Genomic DNA, 24,306 nt, shown 5'->3' with positions numbered 1-24,306 from the left:
GGGTCTGGGTGTAATAATATGTGACTCCATGTGCTCTAGGGGGTATAACTAGGAGGGTCACTGGTGGAGAAGGGTCTGGGTGTAATAATATGTGACCCATATGCTCTAGGGGAGTATAACTAGGAGAGTCACTGGTGGAGAAGGGTCTGGGTGTATTAATATGTGGCCCCATATGCTCTAGGGGGTATAACTAGGAGGGTCACTGGTGGAGAAGGGTCTGGGTGTAATAATATGTGACCCCATGTGCTCTAGGGGGTATAACTAGGAGAGTCACTGGTGGAGAAGGGTCCGGGTGTAATAATATGTGGCCCCATATGCTCTAGGGGGTATAACTAGGAGGGTCACTGGTGGAGAAGGGTCTGGGTGTAATAATATGTGGCTCCATATGCTCTAGGGGGTATAACTAGGAGAGTCACTGGTGGAGAAGGGTCTGGGTGTAATTATATGTGGCTCCATATGCTCTAGGGGGTATAACTAGGAGGGTCACTGGTGGAGAAGGGTCTGGGTGTAATAATATGTGGCTCCATATGCTCTAGGGGGTATAACTAGGAGAGTCACTGGTGGAGAAGGGTCTGGGTGTAATAATATGTGGCCCCATATGCTCTAGGGGGTATAACTAGGAGAGTCACTAGTGGAGAAGGGTCTGGGTGTAATAATATGTGACCCATATGCTCTAGGGGGTATAACTAGGAGAGTCACTGGTGGAGAAGGGTCTGGGTGTAATAATATGTGGCCCCATAAGCTCTAGGGGGTATAACTAGGAGAGTCACTGGTGGAGAAGGGTCAGGGTGTAATAATATGTGGCCCCATAGGCTCTAGGGGGTATAACTAGGAGGGTCACTGGTGGAGAAGGGTCTGGGTGTAATAATATGTGACCCCATGTGCTCTAGGGGGTATAACTAGGAGAGTCACTAGTGGAGAAGGGTCTGGGTGTAATAATATGTGGCCCCATATGCTCTAGGGGGTATAACTAGGAGGGTCACTGGTGGAGAAGGGTCCGGGTGTAATAATATGTGGCCCCATATGCTCTAGGGGGTATAACTAGGAGGGTCACTAGTGGAGAAGGGTCTGGGTGTAATAATATGTGGCCCCATATGCTCTAGGGGGTATAACTAGGAGAGTCACTAGTGGAGAAGGGTCTGGGTGTAATAATATGTGACCCATATGCTCTAGGGGGTATAACTAGGAGAGTCACTGGTGGAGAAGGGTCTGGGTATAATAATATGTGACCCCATATGCTCTAGGGGGTATAACTAGGAGGGTCACTGGTGGAGAAGGGTCTGGGTGTAATAATATGTGACCCCATATGCTCTAGGGGGTATAACTAGGAGGGTCACTGGTGGAGAAGGGTCTGGGTGTAATAATATGTGACCCCATGTGCTCTAGGGGGTATAACTAGGAGAGTCACTGGTGGAGAAGGGTCTCGGTGTAATAATATGTGACCCCATGTGCTCTAGGGGGTATAACTAGGAGAGTCACTAGTGGAGAAGGGTCTGGGTATAATAATATGTGACCCCATATGCTCTAGGGGGTATAACTAGGAGGGTCACTGGTGGAGAAGGGTCTGGGTGTAATAATATGTGGCCCCATGTGCTCTAGGGGGTATAACTAGGAGGGTCACTGGTGGAGAAGGGTCTGGGTGTAATAATATGTGGCCCCATGTGCTCTAGGGGGTATAACTAGGAGAGTCACTGGTGGAGAAGGGTCTGGGTGTAATAATATGTGACCCCATGTGCTCTAGGGGGTATAACTAGGAGGGTCACTGGTGGAGAAGGGTCTGGGTGTAATAATATGTGGCCCCATGTGCTCTAGGGGGTATAACTAGGAGAGTCACTGGTGGAGAAGGGTCTGGGTGTAATAATATGTGACCCCATGTGCTCTAGGGGGTATAACTAGGAGGGTCACTGGTGGAGAAGGGTCTGGGTGTAATAATATGTGGCCCCATATGCTCTAGGGGGTATAACTAGGTGGGTCACTGGTGGAGAAGAGTCTGGGTATAATAATATGTGGCTCCATATGCTCTAGGGGGTATAACTAGGAGGGTCACTGGTGGAGAAGGGTCTGGGTGTAATAATATGTGGCCCCATAGGCTTTAGGGGGTATAACTAGGAGGGTCACTGGTGGAGAAGGGTCTGGGTGGAATAATATGTGGACCCATATGCTTTAGGGGTATAACTAGGAGGGTCACTGGTGGAGAAGGGTCTGGGTGTAATAATATGTGACTCATATGCTCTAGGGGGTATAACTAGGAGAGTCACTGGTGGAGAAGGGTCTGGGTGTAATAATATGTGACCCCATATGCTCTAGGGGGTATAACTAGGAGGGTCACTGGTGGAGAAGGGTCTGGGTATAATAATATGTGGCTCCATATGCTCTAGGGGGTATAACTAGGAGGGTCACTGGTGGAGAAGGGTCTGGGTGTAATAATATGTGGCCCCATATGCTCTAGGGGGTATAACTAGGAGGGTCACTGGTGGAGAAGGGTCTGGGTGTAATAATATGTGGGCCCATATGCTCTAGGGGGTATAACTAGGAGGGTCACTGGTGGAGAAGGGTCTGGGTGTAATAATATGTGGGCCCATATGATCTAGGGGGTATAACTAGGAGGGTCACTGGTGGAGAAGGGTCTGGGTATAATAATATGTGGCTCCATATGCTCTAGGGGGTATAACTAGGAGGGTCACTGGTGGAGAAGGGTCTGGGTGTAATAATATGTGGCCCCATATGCTCTAGGGGGTATAACTAGGAGGGTCACTGGTGGAGAAGGGTCTGGGTGTAATAATATGTGGCCCCATATGCTCTAGGGGGTATAACTAGGAGAGTCACTGGTGGAGAAGGGTCTGGGTGTAATAATATGTGGCCCCATATGATCTAGGGGGTATAACTAGGAGGGTCACTGGTGGAGAAGGGTCTGGGTGTAATAATATGTGGCCCCATATGCTCTAGGGGGGTATAACTAGGAGGGTCACTGGTGGAGAAGGGTCTGGGTGTAATAATATGTGGGCCCATATGCTCTAGGGGGGTATAACTAGGAGGAGACAAGGGGGCGGTCCCTCCGTGTGGGGACAGACAGGTCCAATCTCCAGGAGACAAGGGGGCGGTGCCTACTGTAGAGGTGACAAGGTGGCGGTCCCTCCTCCAGAGCAGACAAGGGGGCGGTGCCTCCTGTAGAGGAGACAATGGGGCGGTGCCTCCTCCAGAGTTGACAAGGGGGCTGTCCCTCCTTCAGAGGAGACAAGGGGGCGGTGCCTCCGTCCTGACAGTGTGCGGCCCGCGGGGAGGACACACAGACTGCAGGGAGGGAGCAGAACACCGGACAACCGGCCACTCTGTGCCTAAGAGAGAGGAAGCCATGACTGCACAGCCTGTGTGAGAGCCGCGCCCGAGTCCTGGCTGCTGTCACCTCACCTGATACCGCAGAGAGGCCGCAGCCGTGTGAAGACGTCCTGTGTGCAGCGGCTGACACCAGAGACAATAGCAGGCACCCACTGCGGGAGATGCAGGACTGTACGGGCTCTTTCCGGGTGTGACGTCACTTCCATCACGTGTTATGGGCGTGTTCTCTTTTAGCAGGACTGTACAGGTTGTAGTGTAACGCCCACTAGCACGTGACCACAACCTCCACTGGTGATTGGCCTGAGCCAGACTCCGCCCACTCTCATCACATAGGGTCACAGAGTTCGATGTCACCACAGGTCCTTCACCAGCGCTTTTCTACAGAGCCCCGCCCCGTGATCACATGGTGCTGACGTCACCGCAGGTCCTTCAACAGCGCTTTTCTACAGAGCCCCGCCCCTTGATCACATGGTGCCGACGTCAGCACAGGTCCTGCAGGTCTCGCAGTGCAGTGGGTGCCTGCTATTGTCTCTGGTGTCAGCCGCTGCACACAGGACGTCTTCACACGGCTGCGGCCTCTCTGCGGTATCAGGTGAGGTGACAGCAGCCAGGACTCGGGCGCAGCTCTCACACAGGCTGTGCAGTCATGGCTTCCTCTCTCTTAGGCACAGAGTGGCCGGTTGTCCGGTGTTCTGCTCCCTCCCTGCAGTCTGTGTGTCCTCCCCGCGGGCCGCACACTGTCAGGGAGGAGGCACCGCCCCCTTGTCTCCTCTGGAGGAGGGACCGCCCCCTTGTCTCCTCTGGAGGAGGGACCGCCCCCTTGTCTCCTCTGGTGGAGGCACCGCCCCCTTGTCTCCTCTGGAGGAGGGACCGCCCCCTTGCCCACCAGTGACTCTCCTAGTTATGCCTCCTTGAGCATACACTGTGTGCAGAATTATTCGGTAAAGGTACCTTCACACTGAACAACTTAACAATGATATCGTTAGTGATCCGCGATGTTGCAGCGTCCTGGATAGCGATCTCGTTGTGTTTGACACGCAGCAGCGATCAGGATCCCGCTGTGACATCGTTGGTCGGAGCTAGAAGGCCAGCACCTTATTTCATCGCTGATCACCCGCTGTCATCACTGAGTCGGTGTGTGTGACACCGATCCAGCGATGTCTTCACTGGTAACCAGGGTAAATATCGGGTTACTAAGCGCAGGGCTGCGCTTAGTAACCCAATGTTTACCCTGGTTACCACCATAAATGTAAAAAAAACAAACACTACATACTTACATTCTGGTGTCTGTCGCGTCCCCCGGCGTCCGCTTCTCTGCACTGTGTAAGCACAGCGGCCGGAAAGCAGAGCACAGCGGTGACGTCACCGCTCTGCTTAGGGCCGGCGCTGACACAGAGCAGGGAAGCGGACGCCGGGGGACGCGACAGACACCAGAATGTAAGTATGTAGTGTTTGTTTTTTTTACATTTATGGTGGTAACCAGGGTAAACATTGGGTTACTAAGCGCGGCCCTGCAAATAGTTACCCCTATGTTTACCCTGGTTACCCGGGGACTTCGGCATCGTTGTCTATATCGCTGCAGCGTCGCCTAATGTGATGGTACCTTAAGTTGTATTTTGATCACATGATACGTTTTATACATGTTGTCCTACTCCGAGCTGTTCAGGCTGAGAGCCAACTACCAGTTCAGTAAATCCAGTGATGTCATCTCTCTAATGAGGAGGGTGTTGTCTAATGACATCAGAACCCGGTATAACCTGTGCTTAATTATTAGGCAACTTCCTTTCCTTTGGCCAAATGGGTCAGAAGAGAGATCTGACGGCTCTGAAAACTCCACAATTGTGAGATGTCTTGCAGAGGATGCAGCAGTCTTGAGATTGTTCGGTGATCACGCTTCAAAAGTTTGTCAATCAAGCGTTTCATGGCAAATAGCCAACAGGGTCGCAAGCAGCGTGTTGGGCAAAAAAGGCGCAAAATAACTGCCCATGAATTGAGGAAAATCAAGTGTGAAGCTGCCAAGATGCCATTTGCCACCAGTTTTGCCATATTTCAGAGCTGCAACGTTACTGGAGTAACAAAGAGCACAAGGTGTGCGATACTCAGGGACATGGCCAAGGTAAGGAAGGCTGAAAAACGACCACCTGTGTACAAGAAACATAAGATAAAACGTCCAGACTGGGCCAAGAAATATCTTAAGACTTTTCAAAGGTTTTATGGACTGATGAGATGAGAGTGACTCTTGATGGGCCAGAGGCGGATCAGTAAAGGGCAGAGAGCTCCACTCCGACTCAGACGCCAGCAAGGTGGAGGTGGGGGACTGGTATGGGCTGGGATCATCAAAGATGGACTTGTGGGACCTTTTCGTGTTGAGGATGGAGTGAAGCTCAACTCCCAGACCTACTGCCAGTTTCTGGAAGACAACTTCTTCAAGCAGTGGTACAGGAAGAAGTCGGTATCGTTCAAGAAAAACATGATTTTCATGCAGGACAATGCTCCATCACAAGCCTCCAACTACTGCACAGCGTGGCTGGCCAGTAAAGGTCTCAAAGAAGAAAAAATAATGACATGGCCCCTTGTTCTCCTGATCTGAACCCCATAGAGAACCTGTGGTCCCTCAGCCGGGGACGCTGATGAAGAAACAGGAGGTGGCACCCGGTGCGCAGAGGCCATGATCGATGGCTGGGAGGCGTCTGGATTCGGGGGGAAAGACCTGCCCCCCTGGTGATTTCATGGTGTGAGGAACAAATTTCAAAACCGATTCTTTCAGCAGTACCAGGGACCCAAACTAAAAGAGCGACCTTCTCAGAATGTAGCATTACTGCTGCACTAGGTGGGTCTTTTAGTTACAAATGCCTGGGGGGGGGTGACAGGTTCCCTTTAAGTTGCCTAATAATTCTGCACAGTAATAGTTAACTGCACAGACAGATATCCTCCAAATCTAAAAAAGTAACCCACTCCAACTGGCAAAATATTAAGCTTTGATATTTAGGAGTCTTTTCGGTTAATTGCGAAGATAGTTGTTGATCAATAATAAAAATAATCCTCTAAAATACAACTTGCCTAATAATTCTGCACACAGTGTATGGGGCCACATATTACACCCAGACCCTTCTGCACCAGTGACTCTACTAGTTATACCCCCTAGAGCATATGGGGCCACATATTATCACACCCAGACCCTTCTCCACCAGTGACCCTCCTAGTTATAATCCCCTACAGCATATGGGGCCACATATTATCACACCCAGACCCTTCTCCACCAGTGACTCTCCTAGTTATACCCCCTAGAGCATATGGGGCCACATATTACACCCAGACCCTTCTCCACCAGTGACTCTCCTAGTTATAATCCCCTAGAGCTTATGGGGCCACATATTATTACACCCAGACCCTTCTCCACCAGTGACCCTCCTAGTTATACCCCCTAGAGCCTATGGGGCCACATATTATTACACCCTGACCCTTCTCCACCAGTGACTCTCCTAGTTATACCCCCTAGAGCATATGGGGCCACATATAACACCCAGACCCTTCTCCACCAGTGACCCTCCTAGTTATACCCCCTAGAGCCTATGGGGCCACATATTATTACACCCAGACCCTTCTCCACCAGTGACCCTCCTAGTTATACCCCCTAGAGCCTATGGGGCCACATATTATTACACCCAGACCCTTCTCCACCAGTGACTCTCCTAGTTATACCCCCTAGAGCTTATGGGGCCACATATTATTACACCCAGACCCTTCTCCACCAGTGACTCTCCTAGTTATACCCCCTAGAGCATATGGGGCCACATATTACACCCAGACCCTTCTCCACCAGTGACCCTCCTAGTTATACCCCCTAGAGCCTATGGGGCCACATATTATTACACCCTGACCCTTCTCCACCAGTGACTCTCCTAGTTATACCCCCTAGAGCTTATGGGGCCACATATTATTACACCCAGACCCTTCTCCACCAGTGACTCTCCTAGTTATACCCCCTAGAGCATATGGGGCCACATATTACACCCAGACCCTTCTCCACCAGTGACCCTCCTAGTTATACCCCCTAGAGCCTATGGGGCCACATATTATTACACCCTGACCCTTCTCCACCAGTGACTCTCCTAGTTATACCCCCTAGAGCTTATGGGGCCACATATTATTACACCCAGACCCTTCTCCACCAGTGACTCTCCTAGTTATACCCCCTAGAGCATATGGGGCCACATATTATTACACCCAGACACTTCTCCACCAGTGGCTCTCCTAGTTATACTCCCCTAGCACTAGAACTACTGATGGAGTCATTTTGACTCCTCACACTTTTTAAGCCTCTTCTGTGACTACATTTGTTACTGATCTGCAACACAGGACAAAGGTAGAAGGGGGAAAACTGACCCTGCAATATGACTAGGCTGAAACCCTACGATGGAGTGGGCGACCCATTCCTTGCGAATAGACCCACCGACGAACCTAATTTAATCTCATGCGAAGACCTATAGATAACTGGAAGGGGTTCCCTAAAGGAACTATGGACTGGGTACAAAAACGAGTCACCTCCTAGTAGAAAACAGAAACTAAGGCTAGCAGAACCAGAGGTACCAGCACTGCACAAATGACACACACAGAACACAAAGCAAAGCACCAAGCTAGAGCTCAAGCAGATAAACACTGTTGTCCAGCAAGGACTGGGAGGAAGGTGATGGTTAATAAAGAGTGAAGCAAACACCTGACCCAAGACAAACCCAGCACCAGAGGGAATAGACCAGCAGCCAGAACTCCACAAGAAAATGGCAGATAGTAACAAACTAAACAGATTCTAACAGTACATCCCCTTTAACGCGGATCCCCCACATCTAGGCTGGGCCTTATTCGGAAATCTCCTGTGAAAAGCCTTAATTAACCTTGAGGCTGAGACGTACACAGCTTTCACCCAGGAATTGTCCTCAGGACCGAAACCCTTCCAGGACACAAGATACTGTAACCCTCTATGCCACGTGGAATCAAGAATGCGTGAAATCTCAAACTCGCAGTCCTCATCAATTGGAGGAGCAGACAGCATAGCCACCTTGTCTGGTGTGTCAACCTTCTTCAGCAAAGATACATGAAAAACTGAATTAATTTTCCAGGACGAAGGAATGTCTAATCTCACCGATGCCGAATTGACAATGTGAACCACTTTGAGAGGTCCTACAAACTTCGGCCCCAACTTTTTAGAAGGGATCTTCAAGCGCAGATTCCTAGAGAACAACCAAACCATGTCCCCAACAACAAACCTCGCCTCCCTTCTCTTGTCAAAAAATGTCTTAGACCTCCTATTAGCCTGTTTTAAGATTATGGTGCACACTGGTTCAAACCCTGTCCAAATTTGCAGAAAAACTCTCCTCCTCAGGCACCGCCGCCCCAATCCTAGAAAAAGGACCGAAAGATGGATTCTTCCTTGTACAACAAAAGAAAAAACACCCAGCCGAAGAAAACGTATGATTATTGAGAGCAAACTCAGCTAATGGTAGATATTCCGTCCTCATCTTCTGATTGTCCTCTACAAAAACATCTCAAAGATTGCTCGACATCCTGGTTCTTCCTCTGTCTGTCCATTGGACTGTGGATGATGGCCTGACGAAAATGACAAATGAGCCTTAAGTCTGTCACAAAAGACACGCCAAACGCGAGCCACAAACTATCGGAGGCAATGTCCGTGGCAACACCATGGAGTCTGACAATCTCTTTCACAAATGCCCTGGCAAGTGTCTTAGCGCAGGGTAATTTATTGAACGGGACCAGATCACACTTCTTACTAAACCTGTCCACAACGACCCAGATAACAAAAAAACCCTCAGAGACCGGCAGGTCGGTGATAAAATCCATTGCAAGATGCGTCCGTGGAGAACTAGGAACCTCCAAAGGGCAAAGCAACCCTGCCGCCGGGGCATGAGAAGCCTTAGACCTAGCGCACACAGTACACTGACGCACCCACTTGATAATTTGTCTTAGCCACCCCGGCCACCAGAAACTCCAACTGATCAACTTTCTTGTTTTGGCAATCCCTGGATGATGTGCCAAGCAAGACTCATGACATTCCGTAAACAAAGCTCTCCTCAGGGCTTTAGGCACAAATTATTTCCCATACGGAGTGTTAGTTGGTGCCACTTCCCGGGCTTTAGGAATCTTATTTTCCAACTCAGAACCTAATGCTGCCACGACCACCCCTCTCTGCAGAATAGATTCTTCCTTTTCAGTATTAACCGCTGGGGAGAAACCTCGAGACAAAGCATCAGCTTTAATCTTTTTTGTCCCAGGGATATATGTCACAGAGAAATGGAACCGGGCAAAAAACAGTGCCAATATTCACAAACAGAAGAAGAAAAGGAAAAAATCAGCACCGCTGCAGCTGACTTACCCCTCGTGTGTTAGCCTTGTTGCCATCATGCTGTTATTCCAATGCCTCCTATTCTGGCCACTTCAGGTGCTGCATCCAGGAATAATGATAGTTGTCCAAAGGTAAAACACGAGAAGATGATGCGCACTCACGGGTCCAGTACTAAATGTCCTTTATTGAAACATGGAGACAAAAATCCGCGGGGAAGATAGAAGAACGTGCAAAAAGAAGGACAACAGCTGTTTCGCGCGGCTGCGCGTTGATTAGGACCTGTAGAAGCGCAGCCGCGCGAAACAGCTGTTGTCCTTTCTTTTGCGCGTTCTTCTATCTTCCCCGCGGATTTTTGTCTCCATGTTTCAATAAAGGACATTTAGTACTGGACCCGTGAGTGCGCATCATCTTCTCGTGTTTTACCTTTAAAAAACAGTGCCCACCTAGCTTGACGGGCATTCAAACGTTTAGCAGCATCCAGATAGATCAGGTTCTTCTGATCAGTAAAGACTTGTATAGGATGTCTAGTGCCCTCCAAATAATGTCGCCAATGCTCAAACGGAAGCTTAATAGCCAGCAATTCTCGGTTCACAACATTATAGTAGAGCTCTGCCTCTGAAATGTTTTTAGAAAAGAAAGCACAGGGATGCACCCCATCCTCTCCCTCCTGGGACAGAACAGCCCCCACTCCTACTGATGAGGCATCAACCTCTACCAGAAAGGGCTTAGTCTCATCTGTCTGGATCAAAACAGTAACGGAGTTACTTGGGGGTTGTCTGGGAAAAGTATCTACTTTTTGGAGCATGCGCAATTGAAAAAGCGGATTGGGGCGATGGATCCGCCAAATGACGGTCGCGACGGATCCGTCGCCCATAGACGGCCATTCTATGAAATGGTGGACGTGACGGATCTGCCGCGAACCGCCATTTCGGCGCAGACAAAAAACTTTACAGTGTCCGTCAATGTCTAGACAACGTCAGCCAAATTTCAACGGATCCGTAGCATGGCGGATGGAACGGACGACCATCTGCCACAATCCGTCGCTAATGCAAGTCTATGGGAAAATAGAAGACCCCCCCCAAAAAAAAAACGGTTTTTACGTACCGGTAATAGGATTTTACAGAGTCCACGACAGCACCCCTACGAGAGAGGGGATCCGCCCACCATCCGGACAGGAACCTACAGGATTTAAAGGGGCGGTCCCCCTCACCACTCCAGTTTGTGTTTCAGAGTATAAGGGACACCGCCCATTGAGTTAGTACACAATCATATATACTTAAACATTACTAAATACCATCACCTCTAAAAGAGTGATAACTAACAGCACACCTTCCAATAGAGTGCAGGAAACCAGTGATTAACTACGGGGGGGGAATGTGCGGGTGCTATCGTGGACTCTGTAAAATCCTATTACCGGTACGTAAAAACCGGTTTTCCTATCGCCACGACAGCACCCCTACGAGAGATTTTCAAAGATCCATTACCTGGGCGGGACTACAGCACTAAGTACTGTACGGCCAAAAACTAATTTGGCCTTTGATGATAAATCAAGATGGTAATGTCTATAAAAGGTGGAAGGAGATGACCACGTTGCCGCCTTACATATTACGTCTATGGAGACATCCGCTCTTTCCGCCCAGGATGAGGCCATGGCTCGAGTGGAGTGGGCCCTGATGCCGTCTGGTGGTATCTGGCCTTTGGCAATATAAGCAAGATATATGGCATCTCTGACCCATCTGGCGATAGATGCCTTTGTTACACTCGCCCTTTTTCTTGGGTTCTGAAAGGAAACAAACAGAGCCCTACTCTGCCTCCCTGGCTCTGTTTTGTGCAGGTACTCTAACAGCGTTCTTCTAACGTCTAGCATATGACATTTCTGCTCTTCAGCTGAAACCGGATTGTCACAGAATGATGGTAAAATTATTTCCTGACTTTTATGAAATTTGGAAGCTACTTTTGGTAGATATGCTGGATCTGGTTTCAACACTATCTCATCCTGAAAAACCATTAAATAAGGGGGGTCTATCGATAACGCTTGTAAATCACTCACTCTCCTAGCAGAGGTCAGGGCCACCAGGAAGGCTGTTTTTAAAGTTACATTTTTAATGGAGACAAAATCTAAAGGCTCAAAGGGGGGTTCTGTTAACGCATCTAAAACCAAATTTAAATCCCATGGTGGTAATTTCGGAACATACACTGGGTTACTACGCTCGGTGGCCTTAATAAATCTGGATACCCATCTATTTCCTGCCACGTCACTGTTATATAATGCCCCCAAAGCTGATACTTGGACTCTAAGGGTATTTACTGCCAAGCCCAATTCTCGGCCTTTTTGTAGAAACTCCAAAATAGCCGGAATTGGAACCTTGCCTGAAAAAGGATGTTGGTAGAAGGCAAGGAATTTTTTCCAAGTCTTAGAATAGATTTTAGTGGTAACTTCTTTCCGGCTATTTAAAAGGGTAGATATCAGAGCCTCTAAAAACCCCTTTCTCCTCAATAACTCCCTCTCAAATTCCACACCGTCAGATGCAGGGATTCCACATTGGGGTAACGGAATGGACCCTGAAAAAGAAGCTCCGGACTGACTGGCAATACCCAGGGGTCGGTCACAGACATTGCCCTGAGTAACGAGAACCATGCCCTCCTGGGCCAAAAGGGGGCAATCAGGATCATTCTCGCCCTCTCCTCCCTGATCTTTCTGAGGACTATAGGGATCAGACACATTGGGGGAAATGCATATGCCAGAGGGAAATCCCAGTGACTCTGAAGGGAGTCTATTACACAGGGTTTGTCCGCCACTCGAAGTGAAGCAAACCTCCTGGTCTGTCTGTTCTCTCTCGTTGCAAATAGGTCTATAACGGGTAACCCCCATAGATGTACTATCTGTTTGAACACCCGTCGATTTAGAACCCATTCTCCCTGACGTAGAGAATGACGGCTGAGGTAATCTGCCTCTGTGTTGAGCTCTCCCCGAATATGAACGGCTGAAAGAGAGCGAAAATGAGCTTCGGCTATGTCGAAAATGTTTGAAGTGGTGTTCATTAGAGATCTTGACCTTGTCCCCCCTTGATGGTTGAGATACGCTACTACTGTTGTGTTGTCTGACTGTACCCTTACATGTGAGCCCTGAAACGAGGGTAGCCACCTGAGCAGGGCCTTTTTCACTGCCATAAGCTCTTTCCAATTTGAGGACTCCTGAGCCTCTAAGAGAGACCATTGCCCTTGAGTCCAAACATCTCCTATGTGAGCTCCCCATCCTATCGGACTGGCATCGGTTGTGACCGTATTGTCTGGTACTACACTCCAGTGTACCCCTTTTCCTAGATGTTCCATATTTAGCCACCATCTTAGACTGTGTAGAGTGGTGGTTGATAGCTTGACTCTTCTGCCTAACTGACCCTGAAGACTCCTTTCTGCATCCAAGACCTGGGCCTGTAATACTCGAGTGTGGAATTGAGCCCACTGGACGGCCGGTATGCAAGATGTCAGGGATCCCAGAAGGGACATAGCGTCTCTCAAAGTCAGATCTGTTTTTTTTTGTCACAGAACTGACTTTGTGCACAATCCTGTTATGACCTGGTGATTAAGGAGCCACACTGATATGACCTGGTGGCTAAAAGGCAACATGGGACGAGCTCTGAGGAGGTGGTGTCTTTACTGACCGCAGTTCCTAATCCTAACAACAACACTAGTAATAGCCGTGGGATGTTCCTAACTCTCCCTAGACACCTCGTCACAGCCTAAGAACTAACTACTCCTAAAGAAGGAAATAGAAAGCTATCTTGCCTCAGAGAAAAACCCCAAAAGGAAAGACAGCCCCCCACAAATATTGACTGTGAGTGGAGAGGGAAATGACATACACAGAAATGAAATCAGATTTTAGCAAAGGAGGCCAATACTAATCTAGATAGACAGGATAGAAAAGGATACTGTGCGGTCAGTATTAAAAACTAAAAATCCACGCAGAGTTTACAAAAATGATCTCCACACCGACTCACGGTGTGGAGGGGCAAATCTGCTTCCCCAGAGCTTCCAGCTAGCCTGAATACAACATAATGACAAGCTGGACAAAAAGACAAATAACATGAGCAGAGCAATAGAGTCCAAAGCAAATGGACAACAAAGAACTAGCAAGAACTTATCTTTTGCTGAAATGGACAGGCCATATGAGATATCCAAGAAGAGATCTAAATCCAACCCAGAACATTGACAGCTGGCATGAACTAAAGCCCAGAGCCAGGTTAAATAGAAAATCCAGGCAAGACGATTAGTGAAGGCAGCTGCTACAGCTAACCTCAAGGAGCAGCAGTACCACTTGAAACCACCAGAGGGAGCCCAAGGGCAGAACTCACAAAAGTACCATTCACAACCACAGGAGGGAGCCCAAGAACGGAATTCACAACAGTACCCCCCCCCCCTTGAGGAGGGGTCACCGAACCCTCACCAGAGCCCCCAGGCTGATCAGGATGAGCCAAGTGAAAAGCACGAACCAAATCGGCAGCATGGACATCGGAGGCAACAACCCAAGAATTATCCTCCTGGCCATAACCCTTCCACTTGACCAGATACTGAAGCTTCCGCCTCGAAAAACGAGAATCCAAAATCTTCACCACATATTCCAATTCCCCCTCAACCAATACTGGAGCAGGAGGATCAATGGAGGGAACCATAGGTACTACATATCTCCGCAACAAAGATCTATGGAACACATTATGAATGGAAAAAGAAGCTGGAACGGCCAAACGAAAAGACACCGGATTGATAATTTCAGAAATCTTATAAGGACCAATAAAGCGAGGCTTGAACTTAGGGGAAGAAGCCTTCATAGGAACATGACGAGAACACAACCAGACCAAATCCCCAACACGAAGCCGGGGACCAACACACTGACGACGGTTAGCAAAACGTTGAGCCTTTTCCTGAGACAACGTTAAATTGTCCACCACATGAGTCCAAATTTGCTGCAACCTGTCCACCACAGAATCCACACCAGGACAGTCAGAAGGCTCAACCTGCCCCGAAGAAAAACGAGGATGAAAACCAAAGTTACAAAAGAAAGGCGAAACCAAGGTAGCCGAACTAGCCCGATTATTAAGGGCAAACTTGGCCAATGGCAAGAAGGTCACCCAATCATCCTGATCAGCAGACACGAAGCATCTCAAATAGGTTTCCAAGGTCTGATTGGTTCGCTCCGTTTGGCCATTTGTCTGAGGATGAAATGCTGAAGAAAAAGACAAATCAATGCCCATTCTAGCACAAAAGGCCCGCCAAAACCTAGAAACAAACTGGGAACCTCTGTCAGACACAATATTCTCCGGAATGCCATGCAAACGAACCACATGCTGAAAAAACAATGGAACCAAATCAGAGGAGGAAGGCAACTTAGGCAAAGGTACCAAATGGACCATCTTAGAAAACCGGTCACAAACTACCCAGATGGCAGACATCTTCTGAGAAACAGGAAGATCAGAAATAAAATCCATGGAAATATGCGTCCAGGGTCTCTCAGGGATCGGCAAAGGCAAAAGCAACCCACTAGCACGGGAACAGCAAGGCTTAGCCCGAGCACAAATCCCACAGGACTGCACAAAAGAACGCACATCCTGCGACAAGGAAGGCCACCAAAAGGACCTAGCAACCAAATCTCTGGTACCAAAAATCCCAGAATGACCAGCCAATAATGAACAATGAACCTCAGAAATTACCCTGCTAGTCCATCTATCAGGAACAAACAGTTTCCCCACTGGACAGCGGTCAGGTTTATCAGCCTGAAACTCCTGAAGTACCCGCCGCAAATCAGGGGAGATGGCAGAAAGAATCACCCCCTCCTTGAGAATACCACCCGGCTCAAGGACTCCCGGAGAATCAGGCAAAAAACTCCTAGAAAGGGCATCAGCCTTCATATTCTTAGATCCCGGAATATACGAGACCACAAAATCAAAACGGGAGAAAAACAGAGACCATCGAGCTTGTCTAGGATTCAACCGCTTAGCAGACTCGAGGTAAATCAGATTCTTATGATCAGTCAAGACCACAACGCGATGCTTGGCTCTCTCAAGCCAATGTCGCCACTCCTCAAATGCCCACTTCATAGCCAACAACTCCCGATTGCCGACATCATAATTACGCTCAGCAGGCGAAAACTTTCTGGAGAAGAAAGCACACGGTTTCATCAAAGAGCCATCAGAATTTCTCTGAGACAAAACGGCCCCTGCCCCAATCTCAGAAGCGTGAACCTCAACCTGAAAAGGGAGAGAAACATCTGGCTGACGCAACACAGGGGCAGAAGTAAAACGACGTTTAAGCTCCTGAAAGGCCTCAACAGCCGCAGAGGACCAATTCATCACATCAGCGCCTTTCTTCGTCAAATCGGTCAGAGGCTTCACCACACTGGAAAAATTAGCAATAAAGCGGCGATAAAAATTAGCAAAGCCCAAAAATTTCTGAAGGCTCTTTACAGATGTGGGTTGAGTCCAATCATAATTGGCCTGGACTTTAACAGGGTCCATTTCAATAGTCGAGGGAGAAAAAATGAAACCCAAAAAAGAAACCTTCTGAACTCCAAAGAGGCACTTAGACCCCTTCACAAACAACGCATTAGCACGAAGGACCTGAAATACCATCCTGACCTGCTTCGCATGAGACTCCCAATCATCGGAAAAAACCAAAATGTCATCCAAATATACAATCATGAATTTATCCAGATAATTCCGGAAGATATCATGCATAAAGGACTGAAACACAGATGGAGCATTAGAGAGCCCGAATGGCATCACAAGGTATTCAAAATGGCCTTCGGGTGTATTAAATGCTGTTTTCCATTCATCACCCTGTTTAATACGAACAAGATTATACGCCCCTCGAAGGTCGATCTTAGTAAACCAACTAGCCCCCTTAATCCGAGCAAACAAATCAGAAAGCAAAGGTAAAGGGTACTGGAATTTGACCGTGATCTTATTGAGAAGGCAATAATCTATACAAGGCCGCAAGGAGCCATCCTTCTTGGCAACAAAAAAGAACCCCGCTCCCAACGGTGATGTAGACGGGCGAATATGCCCCTTCTCCAAGGACTCCTTTACATAACTCCGCATAGCGGCATGCTCTGGTACAGACAGATTGAAAAGTCGACCCTTAGGGAACTTACAGCCAGGAATCAAATTAATAGCGCAATCACAGTCCCTATGAGGAGGTAGGGAACTGGACTTGGGCTCATCAAATATATCCTGGAAATCCGACAAAAACTCAGGAACTTCAGAAAAGGGGGAAGAGGAAATTGACATCAAAGGTACATCACTATGTATCCCTTGACAACCCCAACTAGTCACAGACATAGATTTCCAATCCAGCACTGGATTATGTACCTGTAACCATGGAAAACCCAGCACAACAACATCATGTAAATTATGCAACTCCAAAAAGCGAATATTTTCCTGATGTGCTGGAGCCATGTACATGGTCAACTGTGTCCAGTACTGAGGTTTATTCTTGGCCAATGGCGTAGCATCTATCCCCCTCAAGGGAATAGGGCTCTGCAAAGGCTCCAAGGAAAAACCACAGCGTTTGGCAAATTCTAAGTCCATTAAGTTCAGGGCAGCGCCAGAATCCACAAATGCCATAACAGAAAAGGACGACAATGAGCAAATCAGGGTAACAGACAAGAGAAATTTAGGCTGTACAGTACTAATGGTAACAGACCTAGCGACCCTCTCAGTACGCTTCGGACAATCAGAAATAGCATGAGTAGAGTCACCTGTTATGATCCGGTGGTAGGATCTCAAAACTGACCTGACACATATGACCAAAATATAGGACAAGTTCTGGGAATGTGGAAGCTATACTGACCGCAATCCTGATCCTATCCACAAACACTAAAGGCAGCTGTGGAGCGTTCCTAAAATCCTAGACGCCTCGTTCACAGCCTGAGAAACTGACTACCCCTAGAGAGAAAGCAAAGACCTCACTTGCCTCAGAGAAATAACCCCAAAGTTATAGACAGCCCCCCACAAATAATAACGGTGAGTCAAGGGGAAAGGACAAACGTAGAAATGAAACAGGTTCAGCAAATGAGGCCCGCTAACACTAGATAGACTGAAAATAGATAGGAGTCTGTGCGGTCAGTACAAAACTATCAAAAATAAACCACGCAGAGAATACAAGAACCCCCACACCGACTCACGATGTGAGGGGCGCACTCTGCACCCCAGAACTAACCAGCAAGCGAAAAATCACATATAAGCAAGATGGACTGAACTCATATACAGAGAAACGTTTTCAAGGAAATAATGAGCAAAATGAACAAACAAACTTAACTTCTCCAGCAGGAGACTGGTCACAAGGAATATTCAGGAGCTCTCAGAAACAGGACTGAATACACCGACAGCAGGCAACAAATGAAGGTCCAGGTGAGTTAAATAGGCCCAGCATAGAAGGAAATGAAGCAGCTGAGCCCAGCCATATCGCTAAAGGCCCACCAGAGGGAGCCCAAGAACAAACTCACACAGTACCACTCATGACCACAGGAGGGAGTCCGAGAACGGAATTCACAACAGTACCCCCCCCTTGAGGGGTCACCGAACCCTCACCAGAGCTCCCAGGCCGATCAGGACGAGCCGAATGAAAGGCACGAACCAAATAGGCCGCATGGACATCGGAGGCGACAACCCAGGAATTATCCTCCTGACCATAGCCCTTCCATTTAACCAAGTACTGAAGCTTCCGTCTCGAAATACGAGAATCCAAAATCTTCATCACATATTCCAATTCCCCCTCAACCAATACTGGAGCAGGAGGATCAATGGAGGGAACCATAGGTACTACATATCTCCGCAACAATGACCTATGGAACACATTATGAATGGCAAACGATGTTGGGTGGTCCAAACGAAATGACACAGGGTTGAGGATTTCCAAAATCTTATAAGGACCGATGAAACGAGGTTTGAACTTAGGATAGGAAACCTTCATCGGGACATAACGAGAAGACAACCACACCAAATCCCCCACACGAAGTCGGGGACCCACACAGCGACGGCGGTTAGCAAAGTTCTGAGCCTTCTCTTGGGACAACGTCAAATTGTCCACCACATGGTTCCAAATCTGCTGCAACCTATCCACCCCAGGACAGTCAGAGGGTTCAACCTGACCCGAGGAAAAACGAGGATGAAAACCAGAATTGCAAAAGAAAGGTAAAACCAAAGTAGCAGAACTAGCCCGATTATTGAGGGCGAACTCAGCCAATGGCAAAAAAGTCACCCAATCATCCTGATCAGCAGAAACAAAACATCTCGAATAAGTTTCCAAGGTCTGATTAGTTCGTTCGGTTTGGCCATTCGTCTGAGGATGGAAGGCCGACGAAAAAGACAATTCAATGCCCATCTTAGCACAAAAGGACCGCCAAAATCTGGACACAAACTGGGATCCTCTGTCAGACACAATGTTCTCCGGAATACCATGTAAACGAACCACATTCTGAAAAAACAGTGGCACCAAATCGGAGGAGGAAGGCAGCTTAGGCAAAGGTACCAAATGGACCATTTTAGAAAAACGATCACAAACCACCCAGATGACAGACATCCTCTGAGAGACAGGAAGATCCGAAATAAAATCCATGGAAATATGCGTCCAAGGCCTCTTCGGGACAGGCAAAGGCAAAAGCAATCCACTGGCACGAGAACAGCAAGGCTTGGCCCGAGCACAAATCCCACAGGACTGCACAAAGGAACGCACATCCCGCGACAAGGAAGGCCACCAAAAGGACCTCGCCACCAAATCCCTGGTACCAAAAATTCCAGGATGACCTGCCAACACCGAAGAATGAACCTCGGAAATAACTCTACTGGTCCATCTGTCTGGGACAAACAGTCTCTCCGGTGGACAACGGTCAGGTCTATCGGCCTGAAACTCCTGCAACACCCGTCGCAGATCAGGAGAGATGGCAGACAAAATCACCCCCTCTTTGAGGACACCAGTTGGTTCAGAAACTTCCGGGGAGTCAGGTACAAAACTCCTAGAAAGGGCATCAGACATCACGTTTTTCGAACCCGGAAGATATGAAACCACAAAATTGAAATGAGAGAAAAACAGCGACCATCGAGCCTGTCTCGGATTCAACCGTTTGGCAGACTCGAGATAAGTCAAGTTCTTGTGATCCGTCAAGACCACCACACGATGCTTGGCTCCCTCAAGCCAATGTCGCCACTCCTCAAATGCCGACTTCATTGCCAACAACTCACGATTACCAACATCATAATTCCGCTCGGCAGGCGAAAACTTTCTTGAAAAGAAAGCACATGGTCTCATCACAGAGCCATCAGAGCTTCTCTGCGACAAGACAGCCCCTGCTCCAATCTCAGAAGCATCAACCTCGACCTGAAAGGGAAGAGAGACATCGGGCTGGCGCAAGACAGGAGCCGAAGAAAATCGACGTTTCAGCTCCTGAAAGGCCTCCACGGCCGCAGGAGACCAATTCGTCACATCAGAACCCTTTTTGGTCAAATCCGTCAAAGGCTTAACCACACTAGAAAAATTAGTGATGAAGCGACGGTAAAAATTAGCAAAACCCAAGAACTTCTGAAGACTCTCCACAGATGTAGGTTGAGTCCAGTCATAAATAGCCTGGACCTTGACTGGATCCATCTCGTAGAAGGAGAAAAAATAATGCCCAAAAAGGAAACCTTCTGGACTCCGAAGAGACATTTAGAGCCCTTCACAAACAAGGCATTGGCACGCAGGACCTGAAATACCATCCTGACCTGCTTCACATGAGACTCCCAATCATCAGAAAAGACCAAAATATCATCCAGGTACACAATCATAAATCTATCCAGATTTTCTCGGAAGATGTCATGCATGAAGGACTGAAACACAGAGGGGGCATTAGAAAGCCCTAAAGGCATCACCAAGTACTCAAAATGGCCTTCGGGCGTATTAAATGCTGTTTTCCATTCATCGCCCTGCTTTATGCGAACAAGATTATACGCTCCTCGAAGATCTATCTTGGTGAACCAACTGGCCCCCCTAATCCGGGCAAACAGATCGGACAACAGTGGCAAGGGGTACTGAAATTTGACCGTGATGTTATTTAGAAGGCGATAATCTATACAGGGTCTCAGAGAACCATCCTTCTTGGCCACAAAAAAGAACCCCGCACCCAAAGGGGACGAGGACGGGCGAATATGCCCCTTCTCCAAGGACTCCTTTATATAACTCCGCATAGCGGCATGTTCTGGTACAGATAAATTAAAAAGTCGTCCCTTAGGGAACTTACTACCAGGAATCAGATTTATAGCACAATCACAATCCCTATGAGGAGGTAGGGCACTGGATTTGGGCTCATCAAATACATCCTGGTAGTCCGACAAAAATTCAGGGACTTCAGAAGGAGTAGAAGAAGCAATTGACACCAAAGGAGCATCGCCATGAATTCCCTGGCAACCCCAACTTGACACAGACATAGTTTTCCAATCCAGGACTGGATTATGAGCCTGTTGCCATGGCAGACCCAACACGACAACATCATGCAAATTATGTAGCACAAGAAAGCGAATCACCTCCTGATGTGCAGGAGCCATGCACATGGTCACTTGGGTCCAGTACTGAGGTTTATTCTTGGCCAATGGCGTGGCATCAATTCCCTTTAGTGGAATAGGGAACTGTAAAGGCTCCAAGATAAAACCACAGCGCCTGGCAAATGACAAATCCATCAAATTCAGGGCGGCACCTGAATCCACAAAAGCCATAACTGAGTAGGATGACAGAGAGCAAATCAAAGTAACAGACAAAATGAATTTAGGTTGTACAGTACCAATGGTGACAGACTTGGCAAACCTTTTTGTGCACTTAGAACACTCTGAGATAACATGAGTAGAATCACCACAGTAAAAGCACAACCCATTCTGACATCTGTGGTTTTGCCGTTCAACTCTGGTCAGAATCCTGTCGCATTGCATAGGCTCAGGTTTCTGCTCAGAAAATACCGCCAGATGGTGCACAGGTTTGCGCTCCCGCAGACGCCGATCTATCTGAATGGCCAAAGACATAGACTCATTCAGACCCACAGGCGTGGGGAACCCCACCATAACATCTTTAAGGGCTTCCGAAAGACCCTTTCTGAAAATTGCCGCCAGGGCGCACTCATTCCATTGAGTGAGCACAGACCACTTCCTAAACTTCTGACAGTAAACCTCTGCTTCATCTTGACCCTGAGAGAGAGCCAGCAAAACCTTCTCTGCTTGGTCTACCAGATTAGGTTCCTCATAAAGCACTCCAAGCGCCAGAAAAAACGCATCCACATTTAGCAATGCAGGATCTCCTGGCGCCAGAGAGAATGCCCAATCTTGGGGGTCACCACGAAACAAAGAAATAACAATTTTAACTTGCTGAACAGAATCACCAGAGGAGCGAGGTCTCAGAGAAAGGAATAACTTACAATTATTCTTAAAGTTCAAAAACCTAGATCTATCTCCGGAAAACAGCTCAGGAATTGGTACCTTAGGCTCTGACATAGGACTGCGGATTACATAATCCTGAATGTCCTGTACCCTTGCAGTGAGATGATCCACACTAGAAGACAGACTCTGAATGTCCATATCTGCAGCTGAGTTCAGAACCACCCAGAGATTAAGGCTGTGTTTCCACGGTCAGTAAACGCTGCTTGTTTGACGCTGCAGCGTCAAACAAGCAGCGTCCAGATGTTCCAGCATAGTGGAGGGGATTTGATGAAATCCCGTCTCCACTATGCGTGGAAACCCGCACGCGGAGGCCCTGCGACTCCGGACATGCTGCGCGTCTTTTCAGAACGCAGCATGTCCGTACACCTTGCGGGGACGCAGCGTCCCCGCAAGGTATATCACAGGGCCCTATGGCGAGGGGTGCGATGATCCCGGATGTGTACTGTACACATCCGGCACCATCGCGTCCCAGGAAGGGGGCGGGGCTTATCGCCGAGCGGCTTCGCCGCTGCGACGATAACGCCGCGTCTCCGGACAGTGGAGACATACCCTAAGGGGAGGAGAGAAACTAAACACAGTGCAGAGGAAAAAAGAAAAAAAAAATGACTTCAGGATTTCTCTTCTCCCTCTTCTGCTGCATTAACACTTTTTGGCCTGCTGTACTGTTATGATCCGGTGGTAGGATCTCAAAACTGACCTGACACATATGACCAGGATATAGGACAAGTTCTGGGAATGTGGAAGCTATACTGACCGCAATCCTGATCCTATCCACAAACACTAAAGGCAGCTGTGGAGCGTTCCTAAAATCCTAGACGCCTCGTTCACAGCCTGAGAAACTGACTACCCCTAGAGAGAAAGCAAAGACCTCACTTGCCTCAGAGAAATAACCCCAAAGTTATAGACAGCCCCCCACAAATAATAACGGTGAGTCAAGGGGAAAGGACAAACGTAGAAATGAAACAGGTTCAGCAAATGAGGCCCGCTAACACTAGATAGACTGAAAATAGATAGGAGTCTGTGCGGTCAGTACAAAACTATCAAAAATAAACCACGCAGAGAATACAAGAACCCCCACACCGACTCACGATGTGAGGGGCGCACTCTGCACCCCAGAACTAACCAGCAAGCGAAAAATCACATATAAGCAAGCTGGACTGAACTCGTCATATACAGAGAAACGTTTTCAAGGAAATAATGAGCAAAATGAACAAACAAACTTAACTTCTCCAGCAGGAGACTGGTCACAAGGAATATTCAGGAGCTCTCAGAAACAGGACTGAATACACCGACAGCAGGCAACAAATGAAGGTCCAGGTGAGTTAAATAGGCCCAGCATAGAAGGAAATGAAGCAGCTGAGCCCAGCCATATCGCTAAAGGCCACCAGAGGGAGCCCAAGAACAAACTCACACAGTACCACTCATGACCACAGGAGGGAGTCCGAGAACGGAATTCACAACAGTCACCACAGTAAAAGCACAGCCCATTCTGACGTCTGAATTTCTGCCCTTCTGCTCTAGTCAAAATCCTATCACATTGCATAGGCTCAGGACTCTGCTCAGAAGACACCGCCATATGGTGCACCACCTTGCGCTCGCGCAGGCGCCGATCAATCTGAATGGCCAAAGACATTGATTCGTTCAAACCAGCAGGCGTGGGGAACCCCACCATAACATCTTTAAGGGCTTCAGGAAGACCCTTTCTGAAGATCGCTGCCAGGGCATACTCATTCCATTTAGTGAGCACAGACCACTTTCTAAATTTCTGGCAGTATACTTCTGCTGCTTCCTGACCCTGACACAGAGCCAGCAAGGTTTTTTCCGCCTGATCCACAGAATTAGGCTCGTCATACAACAATCCGAGCGCTTGAAAAAATGCGTCTATATTGAGCAATGCAGGATTTCCTGGCTCAAGGGAGAATGCCCAGTCCTGCGGATCGCCACGCAGCAGAGAAATAACAATCTTCACCCGCTGAATGGGGTCACCAGAGGAACGGGGTCTCAGAGCAAAAAACAATCTGCAATTATTTTTAAAGTTCAAAAATTTAGATCTATCCCCAGAAAACAAATCAGGAATAGGAATTCTAGGCTCTAATACCGGAGTCTGGACAACATAATCTTGGATACTCTGTACCCTTGCAGCGAGTTGATCCACACGCAAGG

The 24,306-nt window shown here is 48.1% G+C and overlaps 2 protein-coding genes across 4 annotated transcripts in view; one reads left to right on the top strand and one right to left on the bottom strand.

The window, feature by feature from the left end:
• The window catches only part of LOC143808884 (uncharacterized), a 48,479-nt gene extending 44,941 nt beyond the window's left edge, over nucleotides 1-3,538 (bottom strand). For both annotated transcript variants that reach the window (XM_077292054.1, XM_077292055.1), the window contains exon 1: nucleotides 3,409-3,538. The gene's annotated coding sequence lies outside the window, so the exon portion shown is untranslated. The remainder of the gene's footprint in view (nucleotides 1-3,408) is intronic.
• Nucleotides 1-24,306, top strand: part of LOC143808886 (uncharacterized) — a 266,593-nt gene that overhangs the window by 174,027 nt on the left and 68,260 nt on the right. Inside the window, exons 1-2 of one of the 2 annotated variants that reach the window (XM_077292057.1) lie at nucleotides 3,641-3,760; nucleotides 3,826-3,928. The exons of the other annotated variant lie outside the window; for it this stretch is intronic. The gene's annotated coding sequence lies outside the window, so the exon portion shown is untranslated. Of the gene's footprint in view, nucleotides 1-3,640; nucleotides 3,761-3,825; nucleotides 3,929-24,306 lie in introns of those variants that run through there. 2 annotated transcript variants of the gene reach the window in all.

The sequence above is a fragment of the Ranitomeya variabilis genome, chromosome 2 (assembly GCF_051348905.1).
Source record: "Ranitomeya variabilis isolate aRanVar5 chromosome 2, aRanVar5.hap1, whole genome shotgun sequence".
NCBI classification, from domain to species: Eukaryota; Metazoa; Chordata; class Amphibia; order Anura; family Dendrobatidae; genus Ranitomeya; species Ranitomeya variabilis.
This window is presented reverse-complemented; position numbering and strand designations above follow the sequence as displayed.